At 39.5% G+C, this 12,701-nt stretch overlaps 1 non-coding gene and 1 pseudogene across 1 annotated transcript; both read right to left on the bottom strand.

Moving 5' to 3' along the window:
* Nucleotides 1-1,474: 1,474 nt before the first annotated feature.
* Nucleotides 1,475-1,579, bottom strand: LOC116592186. Its single transcript, XR_004286359.1, has one exon. It is a non-coding gene; the product is annotated as a U6 spliceosomal RNA (small nuclear RNA).
* A 3,359-nt stretch (nucleotides 1,580-4,938) lies between these two features.
* Nucleotides 4,939-5,891, bottom strand: LOC116589904 (annotated as a pseudogene).
* Nucleotides 5,892-12,701: the final 6,810 nt, after the last annotated feature.

Here is a 12,701-nt window from a genome sequence, read left to right as displayed (position 1 = left end):
TTTTCGGCATAACAGTATTCATTATTTTTTCACCACACCCAGTGCTCCATGCAATCCGTGCCCTCTGTAATACCCACCACCTGGTACCCCAACCTCCCACCCACCCACTAATTCAAACCCTTCAAATTGTTTTTTAGAGTCCATAGTCTCTCATGGTACACCTCCCGTTCCAATTTCCCCCAACTCCCTTCTCCTCTCTAACTCCCCATATCCTCCATACACAGCTCTATCCTTGATAAAAACTCTCTGCTGTGTAGGGATATAAGGAACATGCCTCAATACCATAAAAGCCATATATGAAAAGCCCACAGCTAGTATCATCCTCAAGAGGGGAAAATGAGAGCTTTTCCCCTAAGGTAAGGAACACAACCGGGATGTCTACTCTCACCACTGTTATTCAACATAGTACTAGAAGTACTAGCCTCAGCAATCAGACAACAAAAATAAGTAAAAGGCATCCAATCAGCAAAGAAGTCAAACTTCCACTCTTTGCAGATGACATAATACTCTTTGTAGAAAACCCAAAGACTCCACCCCAAAATTGCTAGAACTGATATAGGATTTCAGCAAAGTTTCAGGATATAAAATCAACACACAGAAGTCTGTTGCATTTCTACACGCCAACAATGAAGCATCAGAAAAAGTAATCAAGGAATTGATCCTATTTGCAATTACACAAAAAACCAAAATGATAACTAGGAATAAACCTAACTAAAGAGGTAAAGATCCATACTCTGACAACTATAGAACACTTATGAAAGGAATTGAAGAGGACACAAAGAAAAATATGAAAAGCATTCCATGTTCATGGATTGGAAGAACAAACATTGTTAAAATGTCTATACTACACAAAGCAATCTACACATTTAATGCAATTCTTACCAAAATACCATCACCATTTTTCACAGGGCTGGAACAACTGATGCTAAAATTTGTATGGAAATTTGTATGGAAACCAGGAAAGACTCCAAATAGCCAAAGGAAAGTAAAAAAAGAAAACCAAAGCTGGAGGCATCACAATACTGGACTTTAGGCTACATTACAAAGCTGTAGTCATCAAGACAGTATGGTACTGGCATAAAAACAGACACATAGATCAATGGAACAGAACAGAGAATCCAGAAATGGACCCTCAACTGTATGGTCAACTACTCTTTGAGAAAGCAAGAATGAATATTCAATGCAAAAAAGACAGTCTCCTCAACAAATATTATTGGGAAAACTGGACAGCCACAGGTAGAATGAAACTGGACACTGTCTTTACACCGTAAACACAAAAATACTCAAAATGGGTGAAAGGCCTTCCTGTCCTGTGAGACAGGAATCCATCAAAATCCTAGAAGAGAACACAGACAATAACCTCTTTGACCTCGGCCACAGCAACTTCTTTCTAGACACATCTCCAAAGGCAAGAGAAACAACTTTGGGACTTTATCAAGATAAAAAGCTTCTGCATAACAAAGAAACAGCCAACAAAACTAAAAGGCAACCTACAGAATATGAGAATATATTTGCAAATGTCTTGCTAATCTTCTCTGTATCATTCCAACTTCAGTATATGTACTGCCGAAGCGAGCACACAAATGTCTTGTCGGATAAAGGGCTAGTATCATTCATATATATATATATATATATAAAATTTATCAACCTGAACACCCAAAAAAACAAAGAAAAAATCCAGTCAAGAAATGGGCAGAAGACATGAAAACACATTTCTCCAGAGAAGACATACAAATGGCTAACAGACACATGCAGATTGCTCAACATCACTCAGCATCAGGGAAATACAAATCAAAACCACAATGAGATATCACCTCACACCAGTCTGAATGGATAATATCAACAACTCAGGTAACAACAGACATTAGCTAGAATGTGGAAAAAGGGGTGCACTCATACTGTTGGTGGGATGTAAACTGGTTCAGTCACTCTGGAAAACAGTTTGGAGCTCCCTCATAACGTTAAAAATTGAACTACCCTATGACCCAGCAATTGCACTACTTGGTATTTATCCAAAAGGTACAAATATAGTGATTCAAAGGGGCACATGCACCCCAATTTTTATAACTGCAAAGTCCACAGTAGCCAAAATATAGAAAGCCCAGATGTCCATTGACAGATAACTAGATAAAGAAGATGTGATATATATATATATATATATATATATATATATATATATATATACTGAATATTACTTAGCCACCAAAAGAATGAAATCTTGCTAGTTGAAACAATGTGGATGGAACTAGAGGGTATTATGCTAAATGAAATAAGTCAGTCAGAGAAAGACTGATGTCAGATGATGTCACTCATATGTGGAATTTAAGAAACAAAACAGATGAACATAAGGGAAGAGGAGGAAAAGTAAAATAAGATAAAAACAGAGATGAAGGCAAATCACAGGAGACTATGGTTAAGAGGACAAACTGCGGGTTGCTGGAGGGGTGGCAGGTGGGGCGATGGGTTAAATAGGTTATGGGTTTCAAGGAAGGCACTTTTGGGGGTGAGCAATGGGTGTTATATGTGGGTGATGAATCGCTAGATTCTATTCCTGAAATGGGAACTGCTTCTTACAAGTTTTGGTATGACGTGTTTTCATTTTCTTTTTTTTTTCAACAAAAGAAAGAATTACATTTTAATTTTGCATAGGTATACCATTGACATTAAAGCTTATTTTTAAAACCCAACAATAAATTCATTAATGCTTTTAAATTTATTTTTTATTTATTTTCAACATAACAGTATTTATTATTTCTGCACCACACCCAGTGCTCCATTCAATCCATGCCCTCTATAATACCCACCACCTGGTACCTCAACCTCCCACCCCCTGTCCCTTCAAAACCCTCAGATTGTTTTTCAGAGTCCATAGTCTCTCATGGTTCACCTCCCCTTCCAATTTCCCTCAACTCCCTTCTCCTCTCTAACTCCCCATATCCTCCATGTTATTTGTTATGCTCCACAAATAAGTGAAACCATATGATAATTGACTCTCTCTGCTTGACTTATTTCACTCAGCATAATCTCTTCCAGTCCCGTCCATGTTGCTACAAAAGTTGGGTATTCGTCCTTTCTGATGGAGGCATAATACTCCATCATGTATATGGACCACATCTTCCTTATCCATTTCTCTGTTGAAAGGCATCTGGGTTCTTTCCACAGTTTGGCGATCATGGCCATTGCTGCTATAAACATTGGGGTACAGATGGCCCTTCTTTTCACTACATCTGTATCTTTGGGGTACATACCCAATAGTAAAATTGCAGGGCCATAGGGAAGCTTTATTTTTAATTTCTTGAGGAATCTCCACACTGTTCTCCAAAGAGGCTGCACCAACTTGCATTCCCACCAACAGTGGAAGAGGGTTCCCCTTTCTCCACATCCCCCCCAACACATGTTGTTTCCTGTCTTGCTAATTTTGGCCATTCTAACTGGTGTAAGGTGGTATCTCAATGTGGTTTTCATTTGAATCTCCCTGAGGGCCAGTGATGATGAGTATTTTTTCATGTGTCTGATAACCATTTGTATGTCTTCATTGGAGAAGTGTCTGCTCATATCTTCTGCCCATTTTTTGATATGATTACCTGTTTTGTATGTGTTGAGTTTGAGGAGTTCTTGATAGATCCTGGATATCAACCTTTTGTCTGTAGTGTCATTTGCAAATATCTTCTCCCATTCCGTGGGTTGCCTCTTTGTTTTGTTGACTGTTTCCTTTGCTGTGCAGAAGCTTTTGATTTTGATGAAGTCCCAAAAGTCAAAGAGGAGAATTTCAGGCCAATATCACTGATGAATATGGATGCTAAGATTCTCAAAAAGATCCTAGCAAACAGGATCTAACAGCACATTAAAAAGATTATCCACCATGACCAGGTGGGATTCATCCCTGGGCTACAAGGATGGTTCAACATTTGCAAATCAATCAATGTGATACAACAAATTAATATGAGAAGAGAGAAGAATCACATGGTCCTCTCAATCGATGCAGAAAAAGCATTTGACAAAATCCAGCATCCGTTCCTGATTAAAACGCTTCAAAGTATAGGGATAGAGGGAATTCCTGAACTTCATCAAATCTATCTATGAAAGACCCACAGCAAATATAATCTTCAATGGGAAAAAGCTTGCAGCCTTCCCGTTGAGATCAGAAACACGACAAGGATGTGTTTTCATTTTCATTTGTTTCAAAATATTTTCTAATTTCGCTTTTTTTTTAAAGATTTTATTTATTTATTTGACAGACAGAGATCACAAGTAGGCTGAGAGGCAGGCAGAGAGAGAGGAGGAAGCAGGCTCCCTGCTGAGCAGAAAGCCCAATGTGGGGCTCGATCCCAGGACCCTGGGATCATGATCTGAAGGCAGAGGCTTTAAACCACTGAGCTACCAAGGTACCCCATAATTTCTCTCTCTCTCTCTTTTTTTTTTTAAGATTCATTTATTTATTTTAGAGAGAGAGAGTAGGAGTGGGAGAGCAGAGGGAGAGGGAGAGAGAATCTCAAGCAAACTCTGCCCTGAGTGTAGAGCCCAACCTAAGGTTCAATCCTAGGACCCTGGTTTCATGACCTGAGCTGAAACCAAGAGTTGCATGCCCAACAAATTGTATCACCCAGCTGCCTCTCTAATTTCTCTTCTGATTTCTTCATTGGTATTTGAGTGTATTTTTTATTTTCATATATTTGTGGATATTTCCATTTTCCTTCTGTTATTTTTTTTTAGAGGGAGGGCTTTGTACAATATACTTTATATTGATGGTATTGATAGTATATGACAAGGTAGAGCTCCCCAAGTCCCTCCCCTTCTTCAGAGGGTCTAGGATGGAAACTGTGTAGGGCTGGGGAGATTCTCAGGGTGTTGGGGGATGAATTGGAGCCAAGACTCTCCAGCAGCTGAAGACCTCTCTCTTCCTCTTGCTCTCGGTGGGACAGGTGGTCCAGGGCACTCTTATTCTTTAGAGGTCATGTGGACTGTAAGGTCTACCATCCATTTGATGTAGCCAAATTCATTGTCATACTAGGAAATGAGCTTGACACAGTGGTCATTGAGAGCAATGCCAGCCCTGGCATTGAAAGTGGAAGAGTGGGTGTCACTGTTGAAGTTGTAGGAGACACCTTGGTCTTCAGTGTAGCCCAGAATGCCCTTGAAGGGACCCTCTGATGCCTGCTTCACCACTTTCTTGATATCATCATATTTGGCAGCTTTCTCCAGGAAGCAGGTCAGATCCATGACTGACACATTGGTTATGGGGACATTTAAGACCATGACATTAAGCTTCTCATTCATTTCAGGGATGACCTTGTTTATAACCTTGGCAGTGCTAGTAGAAGCAGGGATGGTTTTCTGTACAGGCCCTCAGCCATCATGCCACAGCTTCCCAGAGGGGCCATCCATGGTCTTCTGGGTGGCAGTGTGGGCATGGACTGTGGTCATCAGTCCCTCCATGACACCAAAGCTATCATGAATGACCATGGCCAGAAGGGTCAAATAGTTGATGGTACAGGAGACATTGTGGATAATCTTGAATAAGTGGTCATACTTATGGTTCACACCCATCACAAACATAGGGACATAAGCAGAAAGGGCAGAGATGATGACCTTGTTGGCCCTACCCATCAAGGGAGCCCCAGCCTTCTCCATGGTGGGGAAGAGACTCCATAACAAACTCAGCACCAGCATCACCCTATTTGATGTTGGCAGGATATCATTCATGGAAGATGGAGATGGGGTTTTCATTGACAATAAGTTTCCCATTCTCTGTCTTAATCATGCTGTTGAATTTGCAGTGGGTGGACTCATACTGGAACATGAAGACCATGTAGTTGAGGTCAGTGAAGGGATCATTAGTGGTCCACTTTTCCAGACTTAAAAGCAGCCCTGGTAAACAGGTGCCCAATATGGCCAAAATTCTTTTATTCCAACCTTCACCATCATGTGTCAGGGACATGGCTGGCATTGCACCAGAAGATGCCACTATGTATTAAACAGAGCAGAGAGCTCCTTCTGGTGTTGATTTCCAGTTTCATCATTATGAAAAAAGATGTTTTGTATGATTGCAGTCTTTTAAATTTTCTAAAGACTTATTTTGTAGCCCAACATCTGGTCTATTATGGAGAAAGTTCCTTATACACTTAAGAAAAATGTGTATTCTTCTGTTGTTGAGTAGTGTTCTGTATGTGTTTTTTAGGTCAGATTGATTTTTTTAAAACTTACTACAAAGCTATAATGATCATAACATACAGTAATCATAACCATGTGGTACTGGCACAAAGACAGACATATAGACCAATGAAATAGAATAGAAATCTCATAAAGAAACCCTCAGATAAGTGGTCAAATGATTTTTGACCAAATAAGGAAATAGAATACTTGGACAATATGTCCTTAGCATTTTAATAATAGTTTTTAAAAATCGTACTCTGATAATTCCAACATCCCTGCCATATGTGAGTCTGGTTCTTTTGCTTGCTCTACCACTTTAAACTGTTTTTTGCGTGTTAGTATGCTTGTAATTTTTGTTTAAACATGTATATGATGTAGTGGCGATGCTGGCAGGCTGGCTCCAGGGTCCCAGAGAGAGTCCTGCAGGACCAGTCAGCAGGGCTACGCATATGGAAATCAAACTTGAGATAGCAGGAGGTAAAAGTGGAGTTTACTGAAAATATAGAGGGAGTGCAGATAGAGACAGAGTGTCTGGGAGACTCAGAAAGGAAAGGAGGGAGTCTTGTCTTTCATCAGCCTCCAACCTGATATCCAAACTAATCCACCATTTCTGTCACCACTCTGAGCCAGGCAAGACAAAAACCAGTTCCCCCAACAACCCCCAGATGAGTCATAACATTGTAGACAACTCCCACTTTTTTCCTTTCACCCTAAGGGAGGGACCAGAAATTAAGCAGCTTCCTCTTAAATCAATGCCAGGGAGGAAGTCGGCAAGGGTGGTAAAAAATGCGATGAAATTTTTGTTTAGAATGTTTTGAGTTCAACTTTTTCTTGATTGTGTACTTGTTTGTTGCTACAGATTCTTCTCCTTCTTCTCCTCCTTCTTCTCCTCCTCATCCTCCTCTTCCTCCTTCTTCTTTTTTAGAGAGAGACAGAGAGAGGGGTGAGAAGGGCAGAAGGAGAGGGAGAGAGAGAATGTTAAGCAGACTCTGATCCGAGTGTAGAGCACTGACCTGAGCAGAAATTAAGATTCAGATGCTTAGTCAGCTAAGCCACCCAGGTGACGTGTGCACTCCCCATCCCAACCCCACTTTTTTTTTTTTTTTCTTAAATAGGCTCTCTATTCAGTGTGGACCCCAACAGGGGGCTTGAATTCACTCATGACTCTGAGATCAAGGCCTGAGCTGAGATCAAGAGTCAGACACCCAGGTGCCCTATGTTGCTGTGGGTTCTTAACTGGTCTATAGAATACTCACAAAGCTACTTTGATCAGTATGATGTTTACTCGGTATTTCTGTGGAAGAACAAGGGCCTAGGGTTTCCTATTCTGCCATCTTGCTCACACCAACCAATATTTATCTTTTCTATGTGGTAAAATTATGTAATAATTTTGAGATTCATCCATTTTGTGATAAAACTTGGACCAGTCATTTTCTCCTTTTAAATAATTAGTAATACTCCATTGTCTGAATATAGCACAATTTATTTATCCATTTTTCCCAGTTATGTACTTTGAGTTGTATCTAGTTTTCACTATCATGAATGTTCACTATCATAAGAACATTCATGTACAAATCTTTGTGTAGAGGTAAATCTTCATTTCCCTTGGGTAAATACATACAAATAGAATTACTATACCATAGTGTGTGTGTGTGTGTGTGTGTGTGTAAATAAGATAAAACTTGGATCATTCTTTCCTTTATATGTAAATATAAATACATAAACACACATGCACATATATACATAAATTAGGAAAAATATATAACACTGTTTTTGATAAGAGGTTTTACAATTTTGATAGAATCAATTTATCATTTTTTAAAAAAATATTGACTAAAGAGGTTAGTACTTTTTTTGTCTTAAGAAGTTTTAGCTACATCTACTCTAAGATTATGAAATTATGCTCTTATGTTTTCTTCTGGAACCTTTCTTTATATCTTGAGGTTTCAATTTAGGTCTATGTCCATATTGAGTTAATTTCTTTTTTTTTTTAAATATTTTATTTATTTATTTGATGGAGAGATCACAAGTAGGCAGAGAGGCAGGCAGAGAGAGAGGGGGAGTAGGCTTCCCACTGAACAGAGAGTCCGATGCAGAGCCCAATGCGGGGCTCAATCCCAAGACCCTGCGATCAGGACCTGAGCGAAGGCAGAGGCTCAACCCAATGAGTCACCCAGGTGCCCCCGTATTGAGCTAATTTCTATAGATGGTGTGTGAAAGGAGAAGCTTCAGGTTTTTTCCACATGGTTATGGCATTATTTAGAAGCACTTTTTTTTTAAAGACCCTTTCCATTTCTCCTTTCATTGAATTATTTTAGCAACTTTACAGAGTATCAACTGACCATGCAGGAGGGCTTGTCTTTGTTCATTTGGGCTGCTATAACAGAATATCGTAGACTGGGTGGCTAATAAACAACAGAATTTTATTTCTCAAAGTTCGGAAGCCTGGGAAGCCCAAGATCAAGGTGCTGGCAGATACGGTGTCTGGTAAGAGCCTACTTCTTGGCTCATAGACCTGTAACCTCACATAAGTGGAAGAGATGAAGGAACCTTTTGGGATCTCTTTGCTAAGGACACAAATCCTATTCATGAAGACTCCACCATCACGACCTAATCAACTTTCAAAGCAACCAACATAAATTTCAAGATAGGAATTATGAGGGGCATCTGCCTGGCTCAGGTGGTAGAGCATGCAACTCTTGATCTCAGCATTTTGAGTCCAAACCCAACATTGGGTGTAGAAGTTACTTAAGAATTTTAAAAATATATGAATTTGGGGGGACAAAAGATTCAGTTTATAGCAGGATTTATTTCTCACTATTCTTCTTTGTTAATCTATTTGTACATCCTTATTCCAGACCACACTTTTAATTACTGTGGTTTTATAAAACTGGTATTGTGTCTTCATTGGACGTTTTATAGAATTCACCAGTGAATCTAAATAGAGATTTTCTTTGAAGGAAGGTTTTATATTACAGATTCAATTATTTTCTCCTACCAATATGGAATTATTCAGATTTTCTACTTTTTTTTTTCTTTCATCTGTTTGGAAAGTCATGTTTCTAAGAAATTTATGTTTCTTTTGAATTTTTAAATTTACCGCCATGAAGTTTTTCATACAATTCTTTTTAACATCCTTTTATTTGATAAGAAATCACTGGTGTCTCCCTTTTTATTTTTGCAGTTGGTAATTTATATTTTTCTAAAATCAGTTTTACTAGGATATAACAACTCTATTAATTTTTTTTTAAGTAAGCTTTATGCCCAATGTGGGGCTTGAACCCATAACCCCAAGATTAAGAGTTGCATACTCCACTGCCTGAGCCCCTCTATAATTTTTTAAAAGGAAGCTTTTTTGTTCGATCATCTGTTTTCTAGTTCACTGATACTTGTCCTTAACTTTATTGTTTCTTTCACTTCTATTTTCTTCGGATTTCATTTGCTTTTTTTTTCCCTAATGTTTTTGAGGTGGAAGTTTAGATGATTGATTTTAACCCTTTCCTATTTTATAATATACGCATTTCATATATAAACTTTTCCTCTGAGCATTCATTTAGATGCATCTTGCAAATTTGGATGTTGCTTTTTCATTATTAATTCAGCATATTTAAAATTTTCCATTTTTATTTCTCCTTTTATCAAAAGGTTATTTAGAGGTACATTATTTTATTCTATAATATTGGAGCATTTGCAAAGTTGTGCTTTTATTATTGTTTCTAGTTTAATTCCATCGTGGTCAGAGAAGGTACTGTATGATTTCAACCCTTTGAAATCTGTTGAGATTTGTTTTACTTCCTAGCATATGGTACATTTTGTGACTGTTATGTACATATTTGAAAACTTTGATTCTTCTTAGTAATATCTTGAAGATTCAGTATAAAGGTTTTGAACATCTTTTATTAAATACAATGTATTCTGTATTCTGTTTTGTGAGGATACTATTTGGGTCAAATAGATCAATTGTTTTTTATTTTATTTATTTAAAAAATATTTTTAATTTAAGTAATCTCTGCCCCTAATGTGGGGCTCAAACTCACAACCCAAAGATCAAGAATCCCATAGCTCTTTCAACTGAGCCAGCCAGGCCCTCCAGCTAATTGCTTCTTAAAGTTTTCTGTATCATTACTTATTTTTGTGTCTGCCTGTTCTATCAATTACTGAAAGAGGATTAGGATCTCTAATTATGACTACGCACTTCCTCTTTTGATTCTTTTTCCCAAGCATTCCACAGCTTATTTTGTGTACACATACTTAACATTTTTTTCTTAATTAGTTGATCTGTTTATCTTTATCAAATGTCCCTTTTAATTTCTTTTTTTAAAGATTGATTTATTAGAGAGAGAGAGAGAGAGAGCAGGTGGGGAGGTGCAGAGGGAGAGGGAGAGAGAGTCCTTTAAACAAATTCCTCACTTGAGTGCACCCAATACAGGGCCCCTACCAAGCCAAGGTGGGGGGCGGGAGGGGGAGCCCTGGGTAGGGAACTCCATCTCACAACTGTGAAAACAGAACCAGAGCTGAAACCAAGAGTGTGACACTTAACCTACCGCACCACCCAGGAGCCCCTGTCCTTTTTATTTCTGGTGACACTTTGATATTTATAGAGTCACTCCAACTTTCTTATGATTATTATGTAAATGGTATATTGTTTTCCATCTTTTTTATTTTTTGTTTTTTTAAATATTTTATTTATTTATTTGACAGAGATCACAAGTAGGCAGAGAGGGAGGCAGAAAGAGGGGAGGAAGCAGGCTCCCTGCTGAGCAGAGAGCCTGACGCAGGGCTGGATCCCAGGATCCTAGGATCATGACCTGAGCCGAAGGCAGAGGCTTCAACCCACTGAGCCACCCAGGCACCCTTATTTTTTTAAAATATTTTATTTATTTATTTGACACAGAGAGAGAGATCACAAGCAGGTAGAGAGACAGAGAGAAGGGGAAGCAGGCTCCCCACTGAGCAGAGACCCAGATGTCCCGCTCGATCCCAGGACCCTGGGATCATGACCCCAGCCGAAGGCAGAGGCTTTAACCCACTGAGCCATACAGGCGCCCCTCCATCTTTTTTTTTTTTTTAAGATTTTATTTATTTATTTGACAGAGATCATAAGTAGGCTCAGAGAGAGATGGCGTTGTACAGATGGGATCACTGCAGGGGCCCGTCGAAGTCATATTCTCCTAGTTGGCTGAGCTCTGGCGGTATGTACCTGTCGCACCCAGTACCTCACCGCCTGCCACACTACGGCCTGCGAAGCGCAGGTGTGCGCACCTCCTACCTGGCAGTGGCGCCCGGTGGGAGCGCGCTGGGAGAGAGAGAGAGAGAGAGACAGGAGGAGGAGGAAGCGGGCTCCCTGCTGAGCAGAGAGCCCAATGGGGGACTCGATTCCAGGACTCTGAGATCATGACCTGAGCTGAAGGCAGAGGCTTTACCCACTGAGCCACCCAGGTGTCCCTGTTTTCCATCTTTTTAATGTCAATTTCTTTGTGTCCTTATAAAGCATCTCTCTCTCTCTTTTTTTAAGATTTTATTTGACTTTTTGAGAGAGAGAGAGCATGATGAGTGAGGGCAGGGGCAGAGGGCGATGGAGAAGGAGAAGCAGACCCCGCTGAGCGGGAGTCCAGTTAAGGCTGGATCCGAGGACCTGGGGATCACCACCTGAGCCGAAGGCAGACCCTTACCTGCTTAACCTACAGAATCCCCCCACCCCGGTCCGCACCTCAAAAGTATGTCTCTTTTAAATAGCATATAATTGGGATTTGTTTTATTCAACGTGACAATTTATCTTTAATTGGAGTGTTTAGTCCATGTATATTTAATATAATTGCTAATATGGTTGGATTTAAGCCCAACAGCTTGCTATTTGTTACTGCTTATCCTATGTGCTTTTTCCTTCTTTGCTGCCTTCTTTGGATTGAGTATATTTCAGCATTCTATTTTATTTCTTCTCTTGGATTTTTAGCTGTGCCTCTTATTTTTTTTTAATTAGTTGTTTTAGGAATTACAATATTTTTAAAATATCACAATACACCTTGAATTTGTATTCTATCACTTCACCTGCAGTGTAAAACAAAATAAAACAAAACAAACCCCTTTGGAACCTAACGTTGAGGCTCAGCCCTGGGCAGAGAGAAACAGTAATCTGACTGAAAATGTGTGGGCTGGGAACCAGAATGTCACTCAAAACGCATGCTTTGTAGGAGTGTCAGGGACCTCCAGGAACTTCTTTTAAAAAAATGTTCTCTGAAAATTTAGACAACCGGTAGATTCTGGTCTAGTTAGGATCCATTTGCTGTGGCTTTCTGCATTATCCAGAGGACAGTCGGAAGTAAGCAAACCTCTTGTGGTTTTCATAGTCTAGTGGCCGGATTAGAATACTTGATGCCCATCATTATTGTTCTTCATTAGAACCAGAATGCCAGTGGGTGGGTGAAGGGGAAGTGGATAGGTGGTGGTCGGTGCGGAGTTTAGGGTAATTTTTCTCGTAACCATGCTTGGGACAAGCTTACTCCATTCACTGTTTTCATATAATTTGTTACTACTGAATTGATCTGTCT

The sequence above is a fragment of the Mustela erminea genome, chromosome 5 (assembly GCF_009829155.1).
Source record: "Mustela erminea isolate mMusErm1 chromosome 5, mMusErm1.Pri, whole genome shotgun sequence".
NCBI lineage: Eukaryota > Metazoa > Chordata > Mammalia > Carnivora > Mustelidae > Mustela > Mustela erminea.
This window is presented reverse-complemented; position numbering and strand designations above follow the sequence as displayed.